General features: G+C 29.6%; 1 long non-coding RNA gene across 2 annotated transcripts; it reads right to left on the bottom strand.

Moving 5' to 3' along the window:
• Positions 1–1871: 1871 nt before the first annotated feature.
• On the bottom strand, positions 1872–5838 carry LOC122524322. Of its 2 annotated transcripts, none has more exons than XR_006305507.1 (2): positions 5701–5838; positions 1872–2385 (listed from the first exon to the last, which is right to left on the bottom strand). It is a non-coding gene; the product is annotated as an uncharacterized LOC122524322 (long non-coding RNA). The 2 variants fall into 2 exon arrangements; XR_006305508.1 differs by lacking the exon at positions 5701–5838 and adding an exon at positions 2488–2559.
• Positions 5839–7382: the final 1544 nt, after the last annotated feature.

Raw genomic sequence — 7382 nt, 5'->3', positions numbered from 1 at the left:
CGTCGTCGTCGGTGTGGTTGGTCACTTGCAAAATGGAGACACGATTCGTTACGGACAAACCGTTCAATTCGATTGATTATGAAAGTTCGACCTTTTTTTTTTTTCTTTCAATCGTCCTTGGAATTTAGTCGACACGTTTTCGAGAACTAATCGATATCTCCGAGCGGAAAAAGGTATTTCAAGAATGAAAGAGATAGAAAATAGTGGATAGTGGATACTAGAAACTACGATAAATTCTTAACGATCGATCGATAGTTTTAAAAACGTTTCTCCTAAAAGTACAACAACGAAACCAGTAATTTCGGAAAAACTCCTCGCATCGAGTTAGAAGGGTTAGCATTATGTAAATAACGGCGTGTTCCACAACGACAAATAATTGTGAAAACAACGAGCATAATCCTTTCCATTCCGATCACTGACGAAATTCCTTGATTTTTTTTTCTTCGGCAAATATATGGTAATGAACCACGAGCAAGGATTAAACCCTCGAATCCTTCCCCTGCCTCCCCTCTCCTCCCCCCAAAAAAAGAAAATAATTATTTAACGATAGAACTCGTAATATGAAATTTTTCTCATTTACAAGCACGACGTCATAAATAAAACAAGAGTCATTTAGAATCTTAGAAAAATTGTAAATACGCGTAAGAAAATATTTGAAAATTTTATACGTGATAATACAGAAGCTTTAATATTTTATATGAAGTTATTTTTTGCAAAATTTTGCAATATTTCGATCTAAATTTAAAAATCGAAAATGATTACCCTTAACATGACATAAATCAATACTTTTTCATATATTTACAAGTCAAAAAGAAAAAAAGCATCCTGCAATTCAACTACTATATAAACTTTAACAAATTATCTATCATTCAATTAATAATTTCACTTTAAAACCACCGGTCACTGAGAAGTGTTAGAAAACAAAAAAAATTTGCTTTTTCTTGCTTATCAAACGAGTTCTCCGATAAATAAGAGGAAAAAAAAAAAGAAAGCATCGTAACTGATGAAGGAAGTGAATTCCTTGAGACGAAAATTTTTCTCTTTCGATAGAAAAATAGGACGAAGAAGAAGGATGCACGTGTCGTGGTATCAGAAAGGTCAGACTTCTCAAAAGACTTTTTAAGTCCGGTCAAGCCTGCTTCGTAATTACACGTTGCATCTCTGATATTGCGTTACGTGCATGCATTACGCACATAGTTCGTTTATGCTTGATCCTCCTCTATACCTCCTCCCTCCTCTTCTTCCCTTCCTCCTGCAGCTCGACTTCTATTCCTCCTCTTCCTCCTCCGCATAATCATCTTCTTCTTTATCTTCTCGTAGTACTCGTAGGGGAAGTAGAAACGATAAATTCAGTTCGTTGCATGGTCGAATACGAGCGCAGAAGGGAAACGGTGTTTCTAAACGATCGCACGGACGAGTTGCGTTCGACGTTTAACGTTGTTCCTAGAGATAACCTTGTTGATAATCGTTACCTATGCGTTATCGATAAATCAAACGATATATATCCTACCCTTCGCTTCGGGAATAATTATTACCATGGTAATATCGATACTGGCAGTGTGTGTTACTACTTCGTGTTTTAAACACTAACCATCTCACATACATATACATATATATATACAGATATTTTTTATTAACATATATATATATATTTATATGTATATATATGTATAATATACATCCGATAACGATCGCGAGAACGAACGTTCGACGATAGTACGTATATGTACGTATAACAGATTTCGCACCAAGCTACGAGAATGCTAAAGAGACGACGATATCGATCTCTCGTTTCGCTCGAGAAAGGTTTTTCATCGGCTTATTTCCATTCCTTTGCAAGCCCGATGACAAGTATACTTGATCATTCGAAATACTTTTTCTTTTATCCTTTTATTTCAATCGAACTTATAAAGTTACGTCTTACTTTAATGTGTGTACTTTATAAATTTTTATCTATTTTCATATTACACGTATACACGTACACGTTTCTTATTTTTTTCATTTTATGATATATACGTACACATTCGTTCGTAATTTTCATTTATTATCTAAACGAAAATTTATATGACAAATGATAAATCACATTAATAATGATTTGATACGTTTAGTCATATTAATTCTAATCGGTTTGTCAAAAGTGTTACGAATCAATGAAAAGATTTTTTTCTTTTACGAGGATTATAATAACAAGAATCGTGTACAAAGAACGATGGAAGAAAATTGATCATCGTGTGGAACGTTAGGCGAGAGATATCACCTTTGCCATTTTATACTATGCGAGCTCTATTGTTACAGTCTAGCGTGCGATATGTCAGGAGATTACGTTCTCGAACGTCGTCGAATATTCTCTAAAGCATTCCATGCAAACTAAAGTGTCATGATTTTCTGAAACAAACAAAATATCAGCTTTGTGAAAGAATACCATTCGTGGTAATGTTACGGTGGTAACATTTTACTTGATTAACTAATAACAAATTCAACGTTTACTTAGACAAATATGCGCGTGGTTATTAATTTTGTCGAATATTCTTAACAACATTCCAAGGGATTGAAGTTTGATGAGTTTCTGAACAAAATAATACAAAAATATATTCTATAATATACCATTCACAATAATGTTAGGCAATATTTAATAGAATTAATGATTAACAAATTTAATTTTTATGTGTCTGCACAAATAGTTTGCCAATGATAAAGTATTTAATAGATTCACTTATTTAGTTTCTTTTTATAATTTCATCAATCTTGGAATCGTAATAACGTTATTATCAGAAGAACTTTAATATCAAATTATTATTGATCTTATTTTATCCAAAAATATAAATTAATTAATTATCTTTAAAATATTGCCCAACGCTATATAATATTTGACACAAATCGATACTTTCATTTAATAATTTTCTTCGATAAAAATACATCGATGCAACCAGCATGCCATTTTCAAACATACGTACTCAATTAATTACCCAAAACACGGAAAACAAAAACAGACGATCCAATTGTTTAACATTAATTAACAAAATTAACAATAATATGTCGATATAGTAGAATCCTCTAAAAAAAAAAAATAAGAACGATCTTCATTAATATAAATCCTTTAAAAGAGAAGAACGGTGTGATAGTTTCGAAGATCTTGTTTCGAAATCTTCCAATCGATCTAAACGTTCATAAAATACAAACAAACAAAAAAATAGAAAAATAAATAAAGCGAGAGAATGAGAGAAATAGAACGAATTAGAACGTTTATAGAAACCCCAGAAGGAATTTCTGGGCGCATCGCAACGAAACTTTGATGCTACTAGGAAACGAACTAGTTATTACGAAACATTTCAGTTCGAATCAAGTCGAGTCGGCAATTCTAAAAAGTCTTCTTCTAAATCGCGTTAGTTTGAATTCGTCTGGATGAAAATTAGTGTGCGTGTACGATGATATACAATACATATATATATACGTATACGATGACGTTTGAGATCGGTTCAGTACATTGAGTAAAAAAATAAAATAAAATAAAATTACAAAAAAAATATGAAATAGAAAGAAGCTCGATGATGGCGATGATGATGATAATGACGACGACGATGATGATGATGACGATGATGATGATGATGATGATGATGATGATGATGATAATGATGATGATGATGATGCTGTACGGTTTACAACCGATAGGAAAGAACGTGTGCGATACATTTCTGAGTGAGCGAGTAAGAGATATGATGAGAGCAACCTTATAAGGGATACAAACTAGTGTTTAAAGTCACCGCGGCTCCATAGCTTTCACCAATTTAAAATCAGATTGCGATACGCCCGGCGTCTAATCACCTAGACACGGCACGGTTTATATAGGAAGGAACGTTAGGAATCGGGATCGTAATCATCATCGATTCAACCATTTCGCGCATAGGTTATTATACTCGTGCTACCATTTAATCCACCCTGCAAGTGAATCTCCTTTTTTTTTCTTTTTTAATCATTTTTATGTGTCATTCTGTCTCCTCTTCTCGTTAACTTTTTTTTTTCTTTACTAATTAATTGAATTTTAAATTGAATGAGAGAGGGACACTTGGATAATTTCTATTCGATGGAATGAGAATAAGAAAGTGTAGATAGTTATGGTAATAAAAATGATATTTATCGATCGGTTTAATGAAAATGATTTATGTCATTCATTCTGTCTCTTCGTTTTACTTATATTTTTGTTTTCTTTTCTTTTTCTTTTCTTTTTTTTTGATTACTCAATTGAAATTTTAAATCGGACGAGAGATACTTGCTGTTCGATAGTTTCTAATTGGATGAGAAAGAGAAGATAAAAGTGATATTGTTGTATTAGGTTTCTTCTTCTTTGTTTTTTTTTGTTTGTCTTCTTAATTTTTTTCTCTTACCGATTTTCTTTCTAATTAATCGAATATTAAATCGAACGCGAGATACTTAAATAGTTTCTAATCAGTGAGATAGTTATGATAATATATGTTTTTAATCGATTTAATTAACAAAGGTCCTTAAACATTTGCATCATACACGTGCATTATTATGTATATGACATATACCAAATGTTTTATGTATTCATGAATTATTTGTAATGTTCAAATATACGTTCATGCTAATGTTATTGAAACTTTCAATAATGTTTAATCTATCATTTAATTATTCATAAAGTTCATATATGTATATGCAAATGTTATAGAAACTTTTCATTATCCTCCTCGTCGCAGGATTCCGTTATGTTATAATACTCATATATGTGTTTATGTAAATTAAATAGAAACTTTCAACTAACATTTTTAATAGAAACTTTACACTCCTGCCAATAATTTTGTTATTTAATAATACTCCCAGATACAACGTTCGTGTTAAATATTCTACAAATAAGAAGAAAAGAAAAAAAAAGAAAAAAACAAACAAAAAGAAAAAAATATTTCCAATATTTGTTCGGTAATTATATTATTTATATTATATTGTTTATTATAACACTTCGAAAAAAAAAAGAAAAAGAAAAAGAAAAATTAGAAATACGCGAAAAGGTGGTATGTATAATATATCTCAACGATATGAGAATTAATTAAAGGAACGTGAAAATATCTCTCGTGTTCGGGGTTTTTCAATCGACGACGACGACGACGACGACGACGACGTATTTTCTCTTACACGATATCAAAAACGTACGTATAGAAATACATACGAGACCTCTATATAGCCCGTTAACCTTCTGAAGGTAGAACGGAGGTGTGGCACACCCCCGTTTCTCTAAACACGAACGTACCGAACAGCTATAACAATGGTCTACGTAGATGGAAGATTGCAAGCAAAAGTGCAACGTTCACGTGCAAAGGTCGCACGAAGAAAGAAAGAAAGAGAGAGAAAGAAATATAAAGAAGGATAGATAAAGACAAAAAGACACACTCGACTTAACTAACCGTGAGTGGAATAAAATTACAACTTTAGTCGATATTTAAATAATTTCACTCTAATCAAAAAAAAAAAAAAAAAAAGAAAATTCACTCATCGTCGATCGTTTCTAACAATTTCTTTTTTAAATTATTTGATTGAAAGTGCATAATTATAATTCAAAATATAAAATCACGTTGTTGCATGTTTAGGGAATCAAATTAATTAAACATCGACATTGAGGATTTAGAAAAATCACACACACATACACACACACACACTCTTGTTCGTAATCCGTGTTAAAATAATACTCACACAATCTCTTTATTATTCGATAGTATTTAATATGATTCCAGTCCCGACCCTTCCGTTCTTTTTCCATTAGTTCTTAAGTTTTATGTTCATAATTTAATGTTGCTATACCTTTTTGTTTTTATATATAAAAAAAAATATATATATTATATTATATTATATTATATTATATTATATTATATATTATTTTCTTTTATTATAAGTCCTAGCTTGTGTATGTCGAGTAAAATAATTATTAAACGATATTTAGCGATAATTATAAGAGAAACCGATGGTTGTTAATAAACCTTATTAATAAATGACGAATCCAATCACGAAGGTTACCATGGTAACGAAAAATATATCTAGAAAAAATAAGAAATTATTTTTAATGCGAGATATTTTTGATAATACTCAGAATGCTTACACCTAGCCGAAGATAATTAAATCAGATTACTTTTGATTATCATTATTATCATACTATTATTATTATTATTATTATTATTATCATAATAATTATTATTAATAATTTTATTATTATTATTAATGTAATATTATAATTAAAGGAAAAATATGCGTAAATATATAAACAAGATAACGTGTGATTTGGTTAGTTTAAAATGAAAATATAATGTCTCGGACGTATCTACGATCAAATATATAGTACGATTTTAAGCGTCGGCCTATTAAGTACAAAACCAGATCGTTGTAATAATTTTTTTTTATAGATATCGCAGATTACTCTGTTATGTGAATAATTACATTTTATGTTGTTAACGAAGTCGTAATATATATATCTATATATATATGTGTGTGTGTGTAATATATACATATATATATGAATATGCATATAAATTTATATACACACGCAGAGATACGACAAATTATATGTATACAATACAGATATATATATATATATATATATGTATTTACACATGATACACGTATAGAAAAATATGTATGTGTAAGTTAGCAACATGCAGCTCTCTTTCTTCTTTTTCTTTTTTTTCTTATACTTCTTTTTATTATTATCTTCAATTTCTTTTTTCACTCGAAGGAAATTGTGCTGCTGCGACAATCGAAAAATAGTGATGTGTGTAATATCGCTATATTTTCTATTTTTTTTTTAATTAATTAATTAGAGAGAGAGAAAATAATTCATCCTCCTTCGTGTTTCTTCTTTTCTTGTTTATTTGTTTTGTACTTAGGCGTAATATGATAATACGCGCACGAAAAAAAAAAAAAGAATAATGTTTTGTACCAACGTGCAGGATGAAAAAATAAAGTAGTTGTTTAATTCTTTTTTTAAAAATCCCTTATTTTTGATTAATTTTAACACGATTTTACTTTTAAGTTAATTATCTATGATTTACTAGATTAATTACGAAATTCGCATTTGACGAATTATTAAAATAGATAATTTTAATCGTTGAATTATTACTCCCCACAGACACTTAAATCCTTGATTAATTATTTTATAAACATGTTATATGATTAAATTGTTTTATTACAAAATTAGTATCATTGACGAATTACTGTATAGAATCAATTCCATGGCCAACCATCGTTTTAATTGTGATATTGATTTTTTTTTAGCATTTTGATAGATATTGAAATATTTAATGAAGTTGGACGACAAAAATAAGAATATCGAACAAATAAGTTGTTTAAAATTTCTACTTGTTATTTAACACGAAACATGAATA

Source organism: Polistes fuscatus, unplaced genomic scaffold, assembly GCF_010416935.1.
Source record: "Polistes fuscatus isolate 324 unplaced genomic scaffold, CU_Pfus_HIC Scaffold7, whole genome shotgun sequence".
Taxonomy (NCBI): domain Eukaryota; kingdom Metazoa; phylum Arthropoda; class Insecta; order Hymenoptera; family Vespidae; genus Polistes; species Polistes fuscatus.
This window is presented reverse-complemented; position numbering and strand designations above follow the sequence as displayed.